General features: G+C 41.8%; 1 protein-coding gene across 3 annotated transcripts in view; it reads left to right on the plus strand.

Moving 5' to 3' along the window:
• LOC306807616 (contactin-4) overlaps positions 1-22185 on the plus strand; it is a 215726-nt gene that overhangs the window by 57362 nt on the left and 136179 nt on the right. Inside the window, exon 2 of one of the 3 annotated variants that reach the window (XM_079317348.1) lies at positions 20883-21017. The exons of the other annotated variants lie outside the window; for them this stretch is intronic. The gene's annotated coding sequence lies outside the window, so the exon portion shown is untranslated. The remainder of the gene's footprint in view (positions 1-20882; positions 21018-22185) is intronic. 3 annotated transcript variants of the gene reach the window in all.

Consider the following 22185-nt stretch of genomic DNA (forward strand, 5'->3'; position numbering starts at 1 on the left):
GGGATAGCCTGAAATCCTTTGGAGAATCCCTCCAGGAGGATTTGTCTCTTTGAGACCAATCCTAATGCCTGCATTGATCCTTCTCTGGTGGAGAAGGGCATCACATCCACACATCTGTAAAGAATTCAGGAAATCATGGCCTAGAGAGTATATTCTGTCCTGAGTGCTGGGCTTTTCTAGGATTTGATGGGATTTTGGCAGGGGGTGAGCAGAACCTGCATTTTCTTTCCTGTTCTAGAACTGGGGGCTGGGTCCAGGTGAGTTTCCCCAGGGATGCTGTCCCACCAAAGCAGTGCCTGTCTCTTCATCTACTCACTGAAGAAAAGAAATGTGATTTTATATCAGATTTCTGCTGAATCTGGGAGGTTAAGCACTGTTCCAGCTCACACAAACATTCCCACTTGGAAGAATTTCCTCCCTGGCATTTCTTTCATAATTGTGCCTTTACTGAGAAGGTTATTCTGGTAATTTCTTTTTTTTATTTATTTTTTTTTCCTGCAAATAAACTATTTTTAAAAAACAGCTCCTTCCGAAGGGCAGCCAAGTGTTAAAGGCAGAGTTGTGGATGGTGTCAGCTGCTTGTGGAAACTCAGGCTGCATTTATTCATTCCAGCTGTGGGAGCCTGGCTGTGCTCACACCCAGGGCTGCTCCTGTACCTGTCACTCTACAGCTTTTAATGAACATTGATCATGTTCAGCCAGACGTTGATTTGAACCAAGTGGATGGAAAGTCATGTTTAAAAGCTCAGTGTGAAGTTTTTTTTGTTGTGTAGAGTGTTTAGGATGAGCCTGAAAAAAGAAAAAAAATCATCCCAGCTTTGAGAAGTTTATTGCTGGATGAGAGAGGATCTGCACATTCAATTTGGACATCTTGGAAGGTTCATTTATAATTTAAAGTAATTTTTCAGGACACTGTGTATTTATATTTACTTTTACAGAGAGAATTATTAAGGTTGGAAAAGACCTCCAAGATCAAGACCAAGACTTTTAATTAGTTTAAAAAACCCTAGTAGTTTCAAACTATCTTTAAATATTCCCTTTGGGAAAACAGCTCTGGTTATTTATGCAAAACTGGGTTACATAATTTGGGGAAATAACCTTTATCTCTTTGCTTGGCTGCACAGCCTGACCCACCAGACTCCTCCTGCTGTTGTAGGTGATGGAAAATGTGAGATGGAGGATTTCTGGGCTGCCAAATTCCTGCTGTGAGGGATGGCTCTGCAGAGCTGAGCCCTGGGAGCACAGATGGAGCCCATTTAATGCCCAGCAGGTCCAGCCCCAGGAGCTGCTCCCTCCTTGGCTGGGCTCAGTTGGCTCCAGGTGTCCCCTGGGAAGGACAGAGTGACCCCAGGCTGGGACCATGGAGATTTTGGGAAACTCAGAGACAAGAAATGATTTTTTGGGAGTCCCAAGGAGAAGAAATGCATTGTGTGGTGTAAAACTGCCACGTCAGTTTTGGGTTTCATTTCATTCAATGTCCATTTCTGCTTCTCTTTGGGTGAAAGTAGCTAAAATAGAGCTGGTTACAGTTGTGCCTTAAAAGCCTTATTTTATTGCAGCCCTGAGACAAAAACCTTTAAATAAAATCCCTCTAACCAAATTCAGTGCAAGTTTCCTAACTGAAAGAAATTATTGCAGAAGGAGGAAAATACTGTGTATTTTTATTGTAGTAAAAACTTCATGATGTTTAACTTAAAGCAAAGACTCCAGTGAAGTCTGCAAGCAAATAAATTGATCTGCAGGCTCTGCATTTGTGGTGAGCAGAGTAAAAAGAAAGAAATCCATAGGTCATTTCTGCAAGAATAAAGCTAATATTAGCCTAGGAGTCACTCTTAAATGTTGTTTACATAATGATCTTGGAAGGTGCTGAGCTTTACAATTTAATTGTGCATTTGAAGGCAGAAACCTCACAAAACAGGTGGTTCCATTCCTCCAGGGACTGAGAATACAATGTAAGAGACTCTCAGCTTGGCTTTTTTTCCTCCTCATTTTCCTTTTTCAATTATTTTAACAATAACCCTTTGACTCTGGGATGTGTGGAAGACAGGGAATATCAAAGAAGAGCAGTCAGGTGATAATCCTACTTAACCAACCTTTCACTTGTAGCATCTGCTGTATTTTTAGTCTGTTAGGAGCAGAATTATTATTATCAGTAATTTGATAAGTGTTGTCATTTTCCTTTGAAGAACTTATTTTAATCTTTTTTTTTTTTTTTTTCCTTGTGAGCACACCTGCTCCCTCGAGAGTAAACCAGCAAATAATTAATGCAGTGAAAATCCTTGCCAACTTTTAAGTGAGAATAAATATTTCTGAGATGCTTGTGGTTATAAGACTTGATGGTTTGCCCACAGATATTCTCTTCTTTTCACTGTTGTGCAGTGGGGTCAGTTTGGGATGTGATAGCCAGATCTTTGGGATTTTTCCAAAGAATCCTTCCAAAAAGTTCATCAAATGGAAGTTCAGCCCTTCCTTAGCTCTGAACTGTTGTTGTGTGGGGGTTTTTTTGGGTTTCCATTGCTGATGGAAAAAGCAGGATAAAGCTGTTCTGGGGTGGGGAATATTCCCTTGGAATGTTGTGGAATTGTGTGGAAATCTTGTCCTGCTTCAAAGCCTTTGGTTTGCTCCTGGGGACTCAGCAGATTCTTCTCCTGGTTTCCCTTTGTTTCATAATAATTCCTGAATGGCTTCAGCACCCTCTCACACAAAAGGGACAAAAGTCCCATGAAAATCTCCTCCAGTAGTGATTATCCACATCTGATCCCTGAGGATGACCAACCAAATCCACAGCTTTTCAATTCTGGCACAAAAATCTTTATTTTTGTACTTTTTTTTCTTTGCTGCTATAATAACAAGCTGTCCTTCCCCTTTGGGGGCAGATTTATGAAAAGGTCTTTTTGATGATCCAGGTGGAACTGATGTTTTAAAGGAGAATTGCCCACAACCTCCCTGTGTTTCCCTACAAATCACGAGCACAACAATCACTTCAGCCTCTCTCACCCTGGGATTTCCAAATTCAGATGATCCTTCAGAACTGATAATTAACAGATATTTAATTTGACTGTTTTTGTAATTTAACTGATATTTAATTTGGTACTGCTTGAAGCAGGATGTCCCTGAGTGGGCAGCCAGGAGAGGAGGAGGAGGTGGATGGATTTTTGTCTCCTGCTGAGGTGGAGATGATTCAGGGTTTTGTCATCCCCAAAAACCCCTGGGGCTCAGTCTGACAGGGCTGGGGTTGTTTTGTGTTTTGCTCCTCTGCACTTGTGTGCTCATCCCCTGGTTATATTCAGAGAGAGAGGAGAATATTAACCATCAATAAATGAGCTGGCTCACATCTGTGGTGTTCAACACAGATTTTGAGAGAAAGCCTTGTTATTATATAAAATAAAAGTAAATATTCTGCCCAGCTCTCCAGGTTTCCCCAGAAGGTTGGAAGGGAGGCAGAGATCAATCATTGATAAAGATGACCTGTGGCACTGGGTAGATGAGACTGTCAGAGCAACTGAGAAGCAATAAAACACACAAAACTGCTAAAATATTGTCATTCTTGAAAGTTTCTGCTTAAAAATCTTTGATTTCTGCACCCTGGGGCTCCCAGTTCTTCTGTAGCCCAAAGAGGTCTCAGACCCTGAGTGCATTTTTTTTAATGCCTTGTAGTCTTTTGCAGCAAACATGTTGGGAAAAGAGCCTGTGGAGAGGGAGAACCCTCCTTTTCTCTTTCCTTGAATTTCTGTGCCTTTTGCCAGAGGGGAAAAGGACTTTAGGAAGATCCTCTAGCAGCAGGTAAATAAAATTTATCAATAAAGTACATAATAAAGCCCACTCAAATATTTAATATTTGATTCATGAGGACTGAAATCACATTTTCCTTCCAAAATGCTGCTCAGCTGTTGTGGCTGGGGCTGGCAGAATGCAGGTGAGCTCAGCTGGCCTGAGCAGCACCACAGCCAGGGCCTTAAAAAAGAGAAATTCCCACTTTTTCCTTGCCTTGCTGGGAATTTCAGGAGTCTCAGGGAAAGCTGGGGAGCAAATTGCCCAAATGATGTGTCTGTGTGTAAGATTTTCCATGTTTCATTTCTTACCCAACTAACAGAGGGCTGAGAGAGCACTGAAGTGTAAATAAGATTTGGGGTGTCCTCCCGGGTGTTCAGGGCTGAAATTCACAACACAAAGTTTATTTTCTGTTTGATTTTCTCCCTAAATCCTAAAGGAATTAAAAGCTGACCCTCAGTTAAGCTGAGTCACAAGTGCAGGCACCACGTGAAATACAATTTTTATTTAAATGTTTTCCTCCAATGAGCTGCTGAAGCAATTTATTTACCTAACTTATAAAACAGTGAAAATATAAATGACAAACTATTGGTACAGCACAGACAAAAATGTTATTTTGGAGTCCTGTCCACTTCCAAGAGTTGATTTATGGGCTCCTTTCTGGCTAGTGGGGTGGCCCATCCTAAAGACAGGAGGAAATGGTGCAAGAAATGGTTGAATTTGTAACTGGAGCCTGAGGTTTCTGTCAGCCTCAGTGATCCCCTGCTCCCCATCCGTCCTTCTCTCCCCTCCACTGAGTTTCTGAAGCAGGGAAGGAATTTGGAGAGACAAAATTCAGAGCTCAGTGATGATTTTACAAACTCCCTGTGTGATGCTTAGGTGGTGCTTCACAATGAAATGGAGTTGGCTTCAAGAGAAACGATAAATCAAAGGGAATAAAAAAAAAAATTAAGCTTCCTTATGCCTGGCTGTCAAAAGTTTTGAGTGAATAAATCAGTTTTAACATTGTTAAATGCAGTTCATGGCATCTTTCCTGTGAAGTGCTGCTTAAAACAAACAGTTTTTCACTGATGGCATAAAAATTGTTTCCCTAACATGCCCAGAGGTGAAATGACTGCCTGGAGGAAATAAAGCTGGCAGATTTTTTCTCTCCAAGTGCAGAAAGTCTTGGGGCTGTAAAAGCTGTTGTGTGGTTTAACTAATTTCCTTTAAGCTGACAGGAACAGCAAAGCAGAGGATGTATTTTCCCTGGTGAGCTGATATTTGGGGTTGTTTATGAGCTCCTGCAAATTGTCACTTCAGGAAAGGAAAACAGGAGGAGGAGATGCAAGGGAGCAGAGATCACTGAGTGTGTAAAGTGCATTTTGTACAGGGCCTAAAAATAATTGTAAGCCAGTGTGGGAAGTGGCATTTTTGCTAGGGCTGAATGAACTATCCCAGAAAAAACAAAAAAAACCCAAAAAAACAACAACCAAAAAAACAATAAAAAAAGCCATCCTTGAGCTCTTTCTCTTCCCTGCTCTTTGCTCCATCCCTGGAGCATTTCCCTCCTCCCTGCAGCAGCACAAAGTGAGGTTCTCATGGTGAACAAGTGAGGGAGGGATTTTTATTTCCCCAGGTGCCAGCAGGGATTAAAATTGGAAATCAGTGGACGGTAAAAGACCCGACTGTCACAAAGTTTATCCTGGGTGAAACCATTCTCCATCCTCTTGCCAGACCCCAGCAAATCCCCAAATACCCCAAGAGCTGCCCTGCTCATCCTACTCTGAATGGAGAGTTGTGTTGAACTTGCACCCAGGAGTGTGAACCTCATTAAAAAATAAATGGGAATTATTCATTCTTGGCTGCAGCATCTGGCTAACATCCTGCTCCCTGAGCTGGATTAGGGGAGGAAAATCAGAGCCACCCCCATCCTCCCAATCCTTAACCTGTGTTTGAAATCTCCTTTATCACTTCAGGCAAAAGATCTGAGAATTTGGAGGTCATTAAGAGAGGTGACACAAGCACAGAAGCCACCTTGATCTTTTTCTAGAGCTGCTGGTGAATGGTTTTGGACAGGAGAAAAAGGAATTGAAGGTCTGATGGTCTTTAGAGGGATTTAACCTCAGGATTGTGTATTCCCCAGGAATATTGAGGAGGTGAAGGCTGGAGCTCTGTGAGCCAAACAGAATTTGGGAGCTTGGAGTGATGTGCCAGCCCTGAAATAATCAGTGAGAAGAATGAGCTGCAGAGAGAATATTCTGGGAGAAGGTTTAATCTCAGTAATGACCACTGAATAATTGATTCACCTCATTCACCAATATTTTTATGGAAAACACTTGAGGTTTTAATCAGGCACTCCACAAACAATTGGTTTGTCTCAGTGATGAGAAGTTTAAGGGAAATCTGGGAGTTTTGGAATATTTTATTCACATTTAGGAGTTATTTCCACTCTTTAGCACCTGCACAGCTGTTGGGAAAGGAAAGTTCCCTTTTTCTTCATGGAGAGCTTGGACTGGATATTTTTTCTGATTTTTTTTTTCCTTTTCCCCTTCCATAGCATCCAAATTTTTCTTTTTCTGGTCTTCCATGCAAGAGAAGAATTTGATTGAAGATGAGTTGTGCCTGTGTTGTTCCATTCTAGGTTTTCATTTAGGTACCCCATAAAATCCCTGTAGGTTGTTCCAGTTTCTTGCCCTTTTCTGTGCTAATAACAGGAGTTATATTATGGAGAAGGGGAGAAAATAAGCAATTAAGACAAATGAATTCATTCCTGTCTCAATACTGTGTAATAGGAAAACAGTTCAGGGGAACGAATGTACATAGATTTGAAATTTTGAATAAATATTAATAATAGTTACAGCAAGAATAAAGAAAAAAACTGAGAGTAAGGGAATTAAAGTGACCTTGAATGCAGGTATGTTATTACTGTATAGACACTGTTTGACTTTAATTTTTATTAACGTAGATAATGGCTTACATGGGCCTTATGGCTGCATTACCAGTGCTCTAAAATTTAATTAGATTTTTAGAGCAGCTGTTAATGTCTTCTCTAGGATTATATCATTCAGGAGCAGTGTCAGAAAACTTCAGCCATTTCATTAGACTCAGAAGAAGCTGAAATGAGGTTTTTTGTCCACAAAACTACCCTGAATTCCTGAGTCTTTCTCATAACAAGCCATTGAAATTGCATTTATTTTATCCTTGCACAGCAGGGGATGGATAACACACTAAACCACAGAGAGAGAAAAAGGCTGGCTGGGAAATATTATGAAAGGATTTTTAGACTTTGGAGGTCTGTTTCTTGCTTTTTGGTAGACCAGGATTCAGAGTCAGTGATAATAACTTGGAATAAGCCCATTTTTAAGTAAACACAAGGCAGGGATAAATGGAATGTAATCAAATGAAAAAAGTGAAAAAAGCAGTTGTGTGGAATTTTTTTTTTTTTTTTTTGTTTTATTGTTCTGTCCACCAAAAGTATAAATAAGATAGAAATGCAGCAGGATGTGCATTTTTGTGGCTCCTGGAGAAAAGGTTTTAGAGTTCAGGCAATGAGACAAATCTCAATTAAAAAGCTGAGAGCTGACACATCACCTGGTGTAGCTCAGGTGAAGCAGAGTCAGCCTGGAGAGGTGCCAGGGCAGCAGGGCAGAGGCTGGGATGGGAATTTGACATTTCCCAGCATTTCCCAGGCTCTCTGCTCAGAGCTGGGCTGGATCATCCTCCTCCCAACCTTCCCTCCCCCTGGAGGTGCCAGGATGACAATCCAGGCATGGAAAAGCAATAAGAAATAATTTTAAAATGTTCAGTTCTGTGTTTGGTTCTCATCTGCACGTGCAGCTTCCCCAGAGTCAGGAATTGTTTGTGTCACCCAGAGAAGAGCTGGAAACCTCCCCAGTTCCATCAGGTTTGGGATTATCCACCAGTGAACTTCTGAAGTCTTGCCTGGGATTGGGTTTGGGGCTGGAAATTGTCCTGGTTTGTGTGAGGAACTTCAGAGGTGGCTGGTTGGGCTCCTCCATCCTTCCAGCATCACTTTCACTCTGCTTTGGTTACCTGAGAGCAGCTTTCAGAGCAGTTTTTCTGGAAGTGTTTGAGAATTTCTAAGGCAGGAGATGATGCAGAATATCTGAAAAACATGTCTAGGGGGAAAGTGTGGAGGATAAACCACTGGGATTATCTTAGTGTAGGAAAGAGGTGTCTCATCCAGGGTGAGCTTCAGTGAAAAGCAAAAACCTCTCTCTAAAAGGAGAATTTTTGGAAGGTTTGCTGGTCTTGCCTATTAACATCTAACTGTTAATGAGGAGAATGAAGAAAGTGAATTTTTCTGGCTTGGGAAATGTTGTGTTTTAGTATTTATCATATCAGGGTGGAGATGTGAATGGATCAAAGGGTGAGATGTGTTGGGTAAAAAAAATTATAATGATGAATGGCAGTGACCTAATTTATGAACCAATCCTCTTGTATCAAGCAATTCACTAATTTGTAATTATAGGATGATCTGGCCAAGAACAAAACCAATCCTGTCAGAATCATCCAAAGCCAGCAGGAATTGCTGTCAGAAATCAAAAACCTGCAGGAATTGCTGTGCTGTGCACACAGAGCTGGGAATGAGGATCCAAATCCATCCCCATTGCTGAATGGCAGAGTCAACCAGCAGAGAGGAGAGGGGAGAGTTTCTGGCACATCAGGAATTCTCTCCAAACCCTGAAAAGGAGAAAAAAAAAACACAAAAAAGGAGAAAAAAAAAAAAAAACAAATGAAAGGAGCCTGTGGAGCAGGGATGGGTTTGGGGGGAGAAGATACCTGAGAGCCCCTGGTGCTGCTCTCTGAGCCACACACTTGTAGAAATGAAAAGAAATAAGGAAAAATGGAATTTTTTGTTTGGACTCAGATGTTTGTTAGTTTTTATTTATATTACAGCCTCACTAACTGAATTCTACAGTAAGCTAACAAACTAAATAATGAGTTGTATCTTTTATTCTACAAGGCCTTTTAAGGATAAACTGTCAAATGAAGAAATGACACCTAAATTATTTTTAATTTTAACCTAAAAACCAACCACACATGACTTGCAATGCCAACTTTTCTATCCAATTACAAAATTCTACTTAAACCCATGAAGAAGGTGAAGAAGGAGTGGCCTCTGCCCTAAAACTTCCATCTTGCTTTTATATATTACTATATCCCTCACTATGTCCCTCACCCCAGGGGCCTTTCCTGCATCTCAAATGTAAATAAAAATCATTTTTAAATCAAAGAAAACTTCTCTGTAGTTAGTAGAATTTCCAAAAACATGGTTAATCCTAAAGAGCTTTTTTATTTGATGTTTAATAGAGCTGAGTTAATAATTCATAATTTAATGTATCTGATTAATTTTGCCTCTTTTTCTCAGAATGTCTTCAAAGCACATAACAATTATCTCAAATGTACTTATTCAAAATGACTTGGTGACCTCCCTTTCTAGATCACTTATTCCTGATTCAATTTCTCATAGCAGTGCACAATTTCTATTGGTTATCATTTTTTATTTCCCTGCTAATTGAGAAATCACAAATCCAGTTAAAAAAATAAATAAGGAACAAGCTTCTGGCAAGAAGAAATACTAAAAATTGATTAAAAATTCCTTTTGTCCAAAGCTTTGCTGCCTTGGAAAAACCTTCCTCCTGCTGAGGAAGACCCAGTGTTCATTTAAGAAAAACAACTGATGAAATCCAGTTGTCCTGGGAATTTGCAGTTCTTTTTTTATCCAAGTGATGATCTCACTCTATAAATGATATAAAGATAATTAACCTGTGCCAGCAAATGCAACACTCTTAATATCAAGAAGTAGATTTGCATAATATATTGCTAAGTGCATGTGTTTATTTCAGTAAAGTGCAGGAATTACATTGGAATTAAACCAGGGCTGAGCTGCCCAATAATTCCTGTGTCTCATTATGGGCTGATTTCCCCTTTTTATTTCAGCATTCTCTTTATTTTTAAAATATAAAAAAAGCCCCTTAGTAGTCAAATAGAGGCCTTAATGTGCTGGATTCATTAAAATTAGGATTTTATTTGGCTATTATCTTTCTTCCCCTCTCCCTGGCAGTCTGTGGTGGTCATTTGAGGTGGCCATGCCAGCCCAGCAAAGCAGTTTTTAATGAATTTTCCACAAATTCATTTTCTCCATTACCACTCAATAAACATATGCAATTATTTTATGTGGACCAGGAATTAAAGAGAGAATAACAACTTATTGGACTTTAGTTTGTGGAATTAAAAGTACTTCTCTTTTTGGCCTTTTTTCATTAGGGGCTCTTCTAAATGATTGCAAATCAAGGAAAGGAGAAAAGCAGAAAGTGCTGGGTACAGAAATTTTAGGAAATAAAGGAATGGGATAAAGCAGGGATTGCTGGACATAGGAATTTTAGAAAATAAAGAAATGGAGGAAAGCAGGGGTTACTGGATAGAATAATTTTAGGAAATAAAGGAATGGGGGAAAGCAGAAATTGCTGGATTTAATTTTGGATTTAGGTTGCTGATTTACCCTAATTTTCTTTCCACACATCACTGAATTTTGTTATATTTGACCTATTGATACCTTCAGGTGGCTTTTTTGTTTTTTTTTCCTGGTTATTTATGGTCACATTTTAAGAATTCTTTCCTAAAAGAAGCTTTTTGTCTCCAAGTGAAGCAACTGAAAGGTATCAGCACCAAATCTGATGGATGGATACCCCATGGGCAAGAAAATTACATTGGTTTAACACCTCAGGCAAGTGAGATTTAATCTCAGCAAAAGAATCCACAAGGAGCAGGATTATCATTTAAGGAAAAAAAGGAGATTAACACTTTCCTTGTAGCTCTGGGGGAGGGAATTGTCTTCAGTGCCTTTATGGGGGGTCAAAACCTTGCATGAGGTGATTTTTGGTGTGGATTTCAGGAATATTTTTATTTGTAGGAATTCATGGAGTCGAGCTTTATTTGTTCATGTGGCTTCAAGGGAAAATTTGGATCATGGAATTCACAGAGTGGTTTGGGTTGGAAGGGAATTTAAAGATCAGGGACACCTCCCACTGTCCCAGTTTGTCCCAGACCCAATGTCTAGCCTGGTCTGGAACATTCCAGGGATCCAGGGGCTGCTCTGGGCACCTGTGCCTGTTTATATCTGTATTTCTATTTCACCCTTAAGGTTTTATACAGTGGCAGAGGTAGAGAAGTGGTTCTTGCCAGGAATATTAATTTGGTTTTAATTTAACAATCTTCAAAATTTAATAGTAAAGTTTAAAAAGCCAAACTTAATCACTTGGCTCTATCTGGGGATTTCATGTTGGGTGTTAATGGCTGTGGGAAGAATCAGGGAATCCCAGAATCAGAATGGTTTGTGTTGGAAGGGTCTCTAAAGATCTTTTATTTCCAACCCCATCCATGGCAGAGACACTTCCACTGTCCCAGGTGCTCCCAGTCCTGTCCAGCCTGGCCTGGGACACTCCAGGGATCCAGGGGCAGCCTGTGCCAGGGCTGCCCACCCTGCCAGGGAACAATTCCTGCCCAAATCCCACCCATCCCTCTCCTGGGAGTGAGGAACCCCTGGGAAGAGCAGCCCAGGCTGTGAGTGCTGCCTTGCCCAGAGCTTGGCTCTGCTGTCCCAAATCCCCAACATCCCTGATGTTCTGGGGTTTGGCAGCACTGCAGTAGCTCCCTGTGCCCCCTAGGCATGTCCCCACTGCCCCTGTGCAGATTTTGGGATGTTTTTGCCCAAGGAGAGAGCAGTGCCTTCTGCTGAGCCCCAGCCCTGCTCTCCTGCCTCTGCTGGACAAGGAATGCAGGTTTGGAGCACAGAATCTGGAATATTAACCCTAAAATCAAGACATGTGGATATGGAAATAATCCCCCTCCTTCCTCTGTGTGATTTTGAGGAATCTAAGAAACCCCATGAGGGATTATAAAGCTATTTTTACATAAAACCTGAGCACAATAACTTCAGGTGTAATTGGATCATCTGCTGAAGGACTTTTTTGGTGCTGTTTTTATTTATTTTAGGAAAAGCTGTTCACAAAAGGCAGTGTCATGTTAAACGGAAAACAAATTTTCTGCGTTCACCTTGAGGGATTTTTGGAAGTTCCAAATTACAAAAGCTGTAATAACTTCCATTTAGAAGGCTTTTGACAGGAGAGAAATGAAAAATGAGGAGAGAATGTTTCCACAGAAAGTTATTCCAGCTCATTTTCATAAACAAAACACAGCAACTGTGTAAACCAGAAATAGCAATGTTTTCTTGGACTGCTTTTTCTGAATGCCTGGCATTAAATACTCAGTCCTGAAGCTAATGAAGGACTTGTGGAGATTATTTGCTCAAAGAAATTCCAGCAGCCCACACAGCTCCCATCTGCTTGGAACAGCCTGCATCAGACATTAATGACAATGTTTAGCTGGGGGGAGAAATGAGAATATTTTGGGCCAGTTTAGGCTGAAACTGTGGCTTCATTTGGCACTGAGTGTGAATTTGGTTATTTGGAAAAGCTAAAAATTCTGGGGGGTGAAAAGTAAATTTTGTTTTGCATAGGTTTTTTTTTTGGTTTTGTTTGTTTGTTTGCTTGTCTTGTTTTGTATGTTTGTTTGGGGTTTTTGAGGGGATTTTTTTGGGTGCATTTAAAGAAATTATTTGTGATACTGTCCCTCATTTCCAACAGAGCCAGAGTGAGTGGGACAGAAGGATTTAAAGCAAATAGCACAGGTTTAAGAGGCTAATTACAATAATCCTACTGTAAACTTCCTAATGCTCTGGGAGGGAGGAGCTGTTTGTCTTTTTTGCTGCAAAGTTTCACCATTTGAGAGTGACTCAGTCCATCAGCTCCAATATTCTTCTGGGCAAGGTCAGGAGCACAAAGTGTGCAGGTAGTTTGTAATTGGCTGTCTGCAGAAAGCAGCAGGGAATTCAATCTATTCCCTGCACTTGGCTGAACTAAACCAACATCCAGGCAGGCACTGGAGCATGGAAAGGTTGCTAATCTCTCTGCAGTAATTATTGCACGTGTGCCCTGCTCCTATCAGAGGGGACACTCGGCACTTGATGAACTTAAATGTTGCTAATGGCTTTTTTCCCTATTAATAAATCACTTTTTGACATTCGGAGACTTGGTGTGACACTAGGGGAGGGATAGGTAGGAAAATCTCAGGAAGTTATGCTGATAATCAGTGATGTTCTTGGGATTTGGGGATAATTCCAGCAAAACTGCCTGAAATGTGTCAGGTTTTGTTCAGGGCAGTTGTGCTCTTATCTTGTCGGTGGGAGCAGGGAAATAAAGATGTGGGCAGCTGGAAATCCAGAGTTTTAATTGCTTGGAATTTGTGTGGTTTGAAATAAGGAGTCACTTTCACTCTGGTGATAGAAATGATTGCTCCTGAGAAAGTTAAATGCCAGAGAATTCAGATTTTGCTGCATGAGGAAGAGAGGCAAGCCAAGGCACAGCATTGTCCCTGAGATTAATTTTTAATTTGCTAGCCATTATTTCCTGGGTGAAATCTCTTCCCTCAAACCATTGTTTCTATTTTTCAGAGTACTTTGCATTTGATACTCTGCTAATACCCCTCTTTCCTTCCTACAGATGACACTATCAATTCCATCGAGTTCTATTGAATCATTGCAAATTCTCTCCATCCCAGGCATAAATTAATGCTGTATTTTCTTCATGTAATGGATCATAAAGAGGAAATCAGTTGTAATCTATTTAGGTGATGCAACTTGTTCAGAGGTCTTAGTTTTTTATTCCTATTTTCAGACAAACCAGTGTTAGTTGATGAACTGGAACTGCTGTCCTGAGATTGTCATGTTCACCAGCTCTGTTACCTGAAAAAAATATTCATTAACTGTGACTTTGCATCTTTGAATTCTTCTTTTAGAGGTAGAACATGAAATAAAGAGACCTTTGCACAGTGCAGCAATTAGGGACAAGGAGATTTTGTGCTTTGTCCTCTGTGCAAGCACAGGGTTGTGTTTGGGTGGGATTTGTGTTGGTGCCTCAGCTGATCCAGGTTTAAATGTGGTTTCCAGATGTTCCAAGGGCTCCCAGCTCCCTGCCACAGGGGTGACACAGTTTGACCTGAGATAATTTGGTTTCTCTGTGTTTGATATTCACACATGTAATCAAACAATTTTAAATGCTTTGTAGTGCAGTATTAGAACATTCTAAGTGTCCTTAATGTAGCAACAGCTCTGGCTCTGTTTGTAACTCATTAATAGACTTTATTTTGGGTTGGAGAAACTGAGGACAGGGCAAGATCTAAACCAGGTTTTACAGAGCTTTCTGAGCCTCTGGAAGGGTTAATTTTCCAGAGAGCATTGCTGGCTCTTAGCCACCCACCAACATTCCCAGCAGAACTCCTGTTTTCCTTGGAGCCTCTGAGGTGTCACTCACAACCTGAGGGGGGAGATGAGCTCTGGAGGGGTGAGTGGAGCTGGGAGAAAAGCTGTGAAAATTCACAGCAGGAGCAGCCTGGAGGTGCCAGAAATCCACACTGGAGCTGTGTGGCTGTGAAGCCAAAGCTGCTGATCCTGGTGTGGCTCAGGGCTCAAATCCACACTCAGGGAGCTTCATCTGCCTCTGAAGCTCAGAGCCAGGCAGGTGAAGCTTGACCTAAGCCTGTGACATGAACTGCCATCATTTCACCCCCCAAATAATATTTTCAGCATCTTTTCATAGCCTGGTTTTGTGTTACCAGGTTTAAACCACTGATCCTTCCACAGCTTCAAGGTGAGAATTTCAGCTTTGCCTCCAAGTGACCAAAGCTCAAAATCTTTTCTGAGTCGTTGGCTGCAAACAAAATATCCAGGCAGGACAAGTGAGAAATCACTGTATTGTGTTTGATATCAAAAGGGAATGTCTGTGAGTGTGATTTCATGCTTTATTCTTCCTCAATCTGTTCAGTTTCCAGGGGAAAAGGACTTTTCACTCTCCTGCTCCATGGGCTCTGAGGCTCCAGCTGGGAGCTCTCAGTGTCTCCATTTCCATCAGCAATAAGGAACCCACAGGACAAACCCCTCTCCCACCTCCACCTGTGAACTCCCTGATGTCCCAGGAATTTCCAGGCAGCTCCTGAGACAGGGCAGGAGGAGCTGCAGGCTGGGACAAAGAGGAGAACAAAGCACAAACTGGACAAACTCTGGGTTGGGATTGTTCCACCACCCCAAGCTGGGTGTTCAGGAGATTTGGGGATGTGGATTTGGGGATGTGGTTTAATGGGGGGCTTGGCTGTGGTTGGACTCAATGATCTTTAAAGTCTTTTCCACCCTAAATGATTCTGTGATTCTGTGAGCATTAGCAAAACATGACAGTGGAGAGAGTTCTGGAGAATGAGACATACAGAACCACAGGATGGTATCTCAGGGAGGTGAGGCAGTGCTTGGATATTTTATATTTTCAGGGAAAGAGTGGTAAGGAGTTGCCATTCATCATATTGGAGATAATTGAGGCATTTGGGGAGCAGTGATTGGAGATTTACTGCATTTGAATTTTACCTTTTTTAAAAAATTGGATGGATCTTTGTTCCCTTGTCTTTGATGTTCCCACAGGATTTTCCCACATTCCTGCAGCTCATCAGAAGTGCAGCAGGATAAATCCTAAGTTATAGCTCTCTGTCCCATCCTAGTAATTCAGCACAATTTACCTCCAGCTCTAATTCCTGCAGTTTTGCATCACCCCACTGGGATAAAATCAGGAGAACTGAACATGCACTTTGCAGTATTGTCATCAGCCCTGAATGTGTTCCTTCATGACAAATCTCAGTATTACAATGCAAATTAGCACCATAATTAGTTTTCTTATGTGTGTCTCTGTCTGGCAAAGAGAGAAACAAAAAAAAATGGATCCTGGAAAAATATTTATAAATTGAAATTATTAGCTGATATGTTTTTTAAATGCTGACATTTTTCATGAGATCCTTCAGTGCCCAGTTTGTGCTCTGGGTGATAAAAAGTTACTTTGCAGCAAGTCCAGTGATGTATTTCATCAGCAGAATTGTATTTATTTATTTTATTTCCTCTCCCTTTAGCCACTGGAGAGGAAAGCTCAGAAGGGAGAGGGATTTCTGCATGGTTCCCTCTCTGTGGGTAAAAGGAGGATTCATGTTTCACATCTGCCAGTCTGACTTATTTCAGGAGCTTTAAATATCTCTAATAACTTCTGGGCATGGGAGATTTGTGGATTTTCATGAGTGCTAGGAGAGAGTTGTCTGAATCAATGACAGAGGCAGCTCCAGCTCCTGTCTGGACTTGCTTCAGGAGCCAAATTGTAATTTTTACTCAGAAATTGTAGGAAAATTTTGAGGTGTGGATGCTCTGCAGGTCAGTCACTGCCCTGACTCCAACCCATATTCTGGGACTTTCCCTCCCAGGGAAGCAAGGCAGGGGCCAGAGGGGGTGACAAGCTCAGGGACAATGTCCCTGCAGGAATTCACCTCTGCAGGAAGCTTCTCCAGGAATTTCTCCTCAGCTGTGGAGATGGGACAGGTGAGGTCTTTGGAAAATGATGTCTCCTCCTTTTATCCTATTTTGGTCCTTAAGGAATGACCCCAAAACACAAAGAGGCCACTTGTGACATGGAATTTTGGAGTCTTCCCTTGCTCAGCAGAGCCTCAGGTCCCTCCTGCCCCTCCTCATCCCTAGAAATTCAAAACCTGATGGGACTGAAATTTGTGTAATTATCCTTAATACTACATCAGCCAGCACATCCAGCAACCACCCAAACACTGCAGCCAGCAATTACACCAGGTGCAGAGGCTGAACATTCCTTATCCAAGGTCTTGTTTGATGGAAAAGTGAGAAGTGATTCCACCATGGAATAGTTACAGCCACTACAGCAATCCTGATGAGATCCCAGAGCTTCAGCAGCAGCTTCCCTGAAGGGGCTCTGGGGGACAAGGGAAACATCTGTCACAGTATTAAAGAATGGAGTGTGGGCACCATCTCTGGGAATTGATGGCTTGGGATTCTTGGATAAAGAGGCACAATAAATAATAGAAAAGGGCCAAATCATTCAACTTCACCTTTTGAGGTCTGCTGACTTGCAGGAGCTGTTCTGGGCATGCAGCTTTGGCTTTGCACAGGTGATTCTTCTATGGTCTGAAACATTTGCAGATTGACAAACTGCACTGCTTGGTTTGGTGGAGTGATGAGCCAGTTCTCTCGACAGTTCAATATTTTGTGCTCATCTCAGGAATGTTTTTTGTTGGGGTTTTAATGGCAGAGAAATACAGGCAGCATTAGGAGGATGAGCTGCACTGAGCATCCCTGCTCTGCCTCTGATGACTGTGATCCATTTGGGAAGTCAACAAAGATGGAAGAGAGAATAAATCTCCCCTTCCATGGCCATCTTTATACAGCCTAAAATAACACATAGGGTAATTTTCCTTCTTTTTTCTGAAGCTAAGTGCTTTTTTGTGGATCTCCAGCCTGAGTTTTTCACTCTTGCAGTACATACTTGGAGCTGATAGCTCTCATCTTTTATGGCAGAAATTGCTGAAGCTGAGTAATTAAAGTTATTCTTGACTTCTCTTATTTACTGGAAACGGCTGAGCTGAATCATAAAAGACTGAGGATTGTACTTTGAATGGTTTCCTGGATACTTTGCTCCTAGCAAGTAATTCCTTAATGGCAAATCCACAACAACAACAACAACAAATGTTCTGGAATGGAATCTGACACTTGACTTGTGCTCTTCATTTCCTGCAGTGATCCCTGGTGGATGCACACCAAGGAAATGCTGCTGTACCAGGGTGCTGTCCAAACCTTCTCCATGTATTTGGCTTTCTAAATATTATTTAAAATCTATTAGTGTCATAAAAATAGAGTTTTGCAATCACCTCATCCTCTTTTTTTGTGCACTCCACAACTTCACCTTCCCATCTTTTGCAGTCATTCCCTGGGGTGGCATATATGAAAAGAAATTAAATTCACAATTATGGATGACCAAATTTAAAAAAGAAAAAAAAAATTACTGTCCTGCAGTGACCTCCCACCAAGCTGCCCCCCTCATTTTGGTTGAGGTGGCAACCAAGTTATTTTCTCTCCAGTGAACTTCTGTGAAAAATCAGTTTTCTGTGAGCTCAGACTGGAGGATGTTAAGCCATTTAAAAAAACAGAGCCACAGATTGTGATGCTCTGTGTAGTTTATTAATCACAGAAATGTTGGTGGTTTTTTTCCCTCACTTTATTCCTCACTTATTTTTCCTGACTGTCAGAAGGGTTTGAGTTGGAAGGGACCTTAAAGATCATTGAGTTCCAAGTGGATATACACCAAGTTCCAAACTGGTGTCATTTATTAATCACAGGATCAGCCTCTCCTCACCTGGACTCCTTAATTATTTTTGTTTTCATTTTCTCACTCTAACACTGAGAGTAGAGGCTCCTCCAGGCAAGGACAGAAATGTCACTGCAAAGCTGATTTGCTCCCAACAGGAAAATCTACCCTTGATCAGAGAGACAAACACTGAAAAACATGAATTTTGAAAAACATGACAGTTTTAGCAAAGTTTGCTGGGTGTAAAGTTGTTTTTTAGGGGAGGAAAGGAATTATTTTGCTTTGTGGGAGGGAGCACAGCCAGGGTGATGCTGCCCAGAGAAAGAAGCAGCTCCTGGAGAGCTGTCCCCTGTTTCATTATGCTTTTTGTTAATATAAATGATTCCTGTCTCCCACTCAGCCTCCCCAGGCATTGCCAATATTGAGAACATCCATTGCTCTATCCAGCCGTACAAAATAAGGACTTTAAAACATTGTTAGATGAGATTGCTGTGGTTTGTTCAGTGGCCTCAGCACCTCCTTTTGCATCTCTTAGTGCAGTTTTTTCCTGGTTTTTTCCCTCCTCTCACAGTGTTCTCTATCACAGGATCCATCAGTTGCTGTTTTGGTGATGGTTCTCACACACATGAAATGATTTAATGGTGAATCTCTGCTCTCTTTGCAATGATATCTCTTTTATTGCACTGAATTCCACCTCAAAGGAGTCATTGAGACATCAAACGATTTCAAGTTACAACTTCTCTTGCTTTTGCTGGCTGTTTCCAGGGGGATGCATCCCACCAGGGACAGGCAGAGCTGGAAAAAAAATCTGTTTGCTAATTACTGCCACCATTTAGAAACAAATCTGAGTCACAGGGCACCACAGTGAGCCCAACCCAAGGAACAATAAAATCTGACTCTATGTAATTGCTAAGGAAATGAAGACTGAATAGAACTTGAAGGCAATTCAAGCCTTTATTTCCATTTTATTATGGAACAAATACTCCAGGATATTTTCATTTGCTTCACTTTTTGTTTGCTCATGGGGTCTGCTTGTTAATGTGACTGGGATGTATGAGAACTCCTTAATTAACCTGTTTTTGTGGGCATCTCGTGGTTTCTATGAAATATGTGTGCTGACAGCTCTGGAACAATAGTCCAAATAGAAAATGACAGATTGGTAAGCATTGGCCAACTAAAAACTGTTCAAGAAATGCAGTTTTTGAATTATTGGACCAAGCTTCTCTGCAAATTGGAATTCAATTCAGTTAATTGAATTCAGTGGATCTATGGCAATTTGCATAAAGTTATAATAAGAGTGTGGTTATCTTTGTAAAAGCTACAGTTTTGGAATCTTACATTAAAAATGGAATAATATAATTTTTTATTTTGTAATAGCCATATACAGAAATACCTAAATGTGGGAACAGAATTGAAATAGGTATTTTGCTCTCAATTACAAAAAAGTTCATCTGCAAGAATCCCAGGCAGCCCTTGTGGATTGGGATGTTGGTCTGTTTGTCCATCACACCCAGTCCCTTCCTGTCTCTGCTTTATTCCAGTCTATCCTGCATAAAGTAAATATAGTTTTTGCTGAAGGCCCTAAAGCAGGGATGGCTCCCATTTCCCTGTGCTGAGTCTGGGATCTGTGTCCTTGGGCATCCTCTGGACTGGGGCTGAATTCTGCAGCTATTTCCTTCAGCAAATCCCCTTCCAGACCTTTCCTTGCCCATTCTCCCTGTCTGATGCAGCTGTTTGGGGACATCCAGGGGTGTAAATTCAGCCCCTGCACTCCCAGTGTCACTGCTGGGGCTGTGCAGGGGTCTCACAAGGATTCACAAGGGAAAGAATATGTTTGCTTAAAGTGGCAATTGAACATTTGTTATGTTGACCTTAGGATTGGTGAATGCAATGCTTAAATAAAATATGTGTAAAGTAATAAATCTGCAGGTGGAGGAGGAGAAAACATCTGTGCAGCTGCTCTCACTGCAAGAAAATCCTGAGAATTTGTTTTCTGTTGGGTTTTTGAAGTGGAGACTCTGAGAAGAGTCTGCTCCACAAAGTTTAAACAGGGATGGAGTAAAGGTTGAGGTAGAGGGAAGCAAGGTGGAGCTTCAGTTCCATCCCCTGCTTCCAGCAGGGCTGTAGAGCCCCATCAGCCCTCAGCACAGCAGCATCCTGCTTAATTACAGAGATTCTTGATCATCTTTTGTGGAGACAGCATGAGCAGGGTTGATTCTGCACTTTGCCTTCTCCCCTGGGTGTCAGTGAGTTGGAAATGAGGATGGCTCTGATGCCTTAAATTTTTGTTTTTATATTTCCAGATTCTGCACTGCATTAGTGACTCTGCACTCCATAGAAAGTGTCCCAAGTTCTCCTCCCAGCTCAGTCACACAACAATCCTTTCCCAGCCCCAGAACCAAGGACACGCTGCAGCTCCAGCCCCAAAAAGTGCAAACAGAGAATTGAGGAGAGAATCTGGGAGGGTGGGACTGCAGAGCCTGGAGCTGGGATGGGACAATGAACCCCAATGGGGAAATGGACCCAAAATTACAAAAGTGTGAAACTCCTGACTGGGATCCATCCTGGGTGAAGCCATGGCCAGGCTCTTGCACTGCCCAAGGGGAATCCTTTGAAGGGTTTGTAATAAACCCCTACTTTATTCCTTTTTCTCTGCTGCAGCATCTTGGCTGAGCTGTTGCTCCCTCCCTCCAGCTGCTGCTGCTCCCCAGGGATGCAGGGCAGGGAGAAGCTGCTGCTGCTGCTCACAGAGCATCCCTGGCACCCCAGTTCTCCTCCCCTGGCTGCTCCTGGCTCTGATCTGCTCCTTGCAGAATCCTCTGCTCAGAGCTCAGCAGTTCTGGGCTCTCCTTTCAGAGGCACAGCTTTGATTCCTGAAGGAAGCTGCCCCAGCTCAGGACCAGTTTTGCAGAGTTCAGGATCTGCTCGTGCAGGATCTGCATCACCTCAGAGCCAAGCAGCAATTAAACTCCTCAGGAGCAGCTCAGCCAGGTACAAAAAGAGGAGGAATTACCTGGAATAAGTAGAATTTTTCTGGCTGTTGCATTCTCTGGTAGAATATAGAAATGATTTGTGGAGAGAGCAGCTTTCATTGGAGTTGTTGGGGTGCAGGGGTGGGACAGTGCAATGCCTAATGCCTTTCACTGTGCTTCAAACTTCTGAGCTTTGTGGCTTTAATACTAATTTATTTCATTTAAATGTTGAGAAGTGAGTTAAGAGAAGGATGTGCTTTGCCCAGGAAGATTTTTCACATTGGTTCCTTGGAGTGTTATGAAAGCAGAAATCAGAGTTGTGGGATAAATGGTTGAAATCTTTAAATATTTGCTTTTATTGCTAAAAAAAATACTTAAAAATCAATGGTGAGAGCTGCACCACTCCCTTCTCCCTTGATCCATGTGCTGATCCTTCTGCATCCTCCTGGATCCCTTCTGGCAGTCAATAGCTCTAAAACCAACCTCACATTTTGGGTCTTGCCCAGAACTGGTTTTTGCAAAGCCTGGCAGTTCCTGAGTGCTTGGGGTGACATTGAGGATTGACAATGGTGCTTGTTCAGGGCAATGGGATTTGGGGACATTGTGTGGCACTAGGAGATGCCACCCTGCAGCTCCATGTGCCTGTCACACGTTGGGTTTAATGCTCTGTCCCTGAATTTTGGGTGCTTCTGGCTAAAGCTCAAAACCTTGGAGCTGGAATTGGTTTGGTTTGAGGGGAGATGCACAAAGTGCAGGAAATTCTGCAGATGATTTTGTTTTTTTCTGCAGACAATTTCTGTCCTGGCCAGGCTCTAGGTGAAAGCAGAGAAAAGCACAGCATGGAGATATCCCAGGGTGAGGAGAGGGAATGTTCTCCTTGGATTTTGGGGAGAACATCCCAGCAGAAGAAGAACAGCCAGGACTGTCTGAGCCATCAGGGACAGGTTTCTTATTCCCAGCATTTTTCCCCTCATGGAAAGCAGGACTTGCCCTCATTTCAGAATAAAAGGCATCCCCAGTGAAAGGGATTATGGAAATAATTAATTTTCTTAGGAATGTTGTAATTTCAGAGTTTCTGTAATGAGCAGGGGGTAAGGCTTCAGCACAACTCATGCTACCAAAACCCAGGGTTTTTTTTTCAGTAAGGCTTCTGCAAATACACACATTCTCCTTTCAAATGATAAATA

The sequence above is a fragment of the Erithacus rubecula genome, assembly GCF_903797595.1.
Source record: "Erithacus rubecula genome assembly, chromosome: 13".
NCBI classification, from domain to species: domain Eukaryota; kingdom Metazoa; phylum Chordata; class Aves; order Passeriformes; family Muscicapidae; genus Erithacus; species Erithacus rubecula.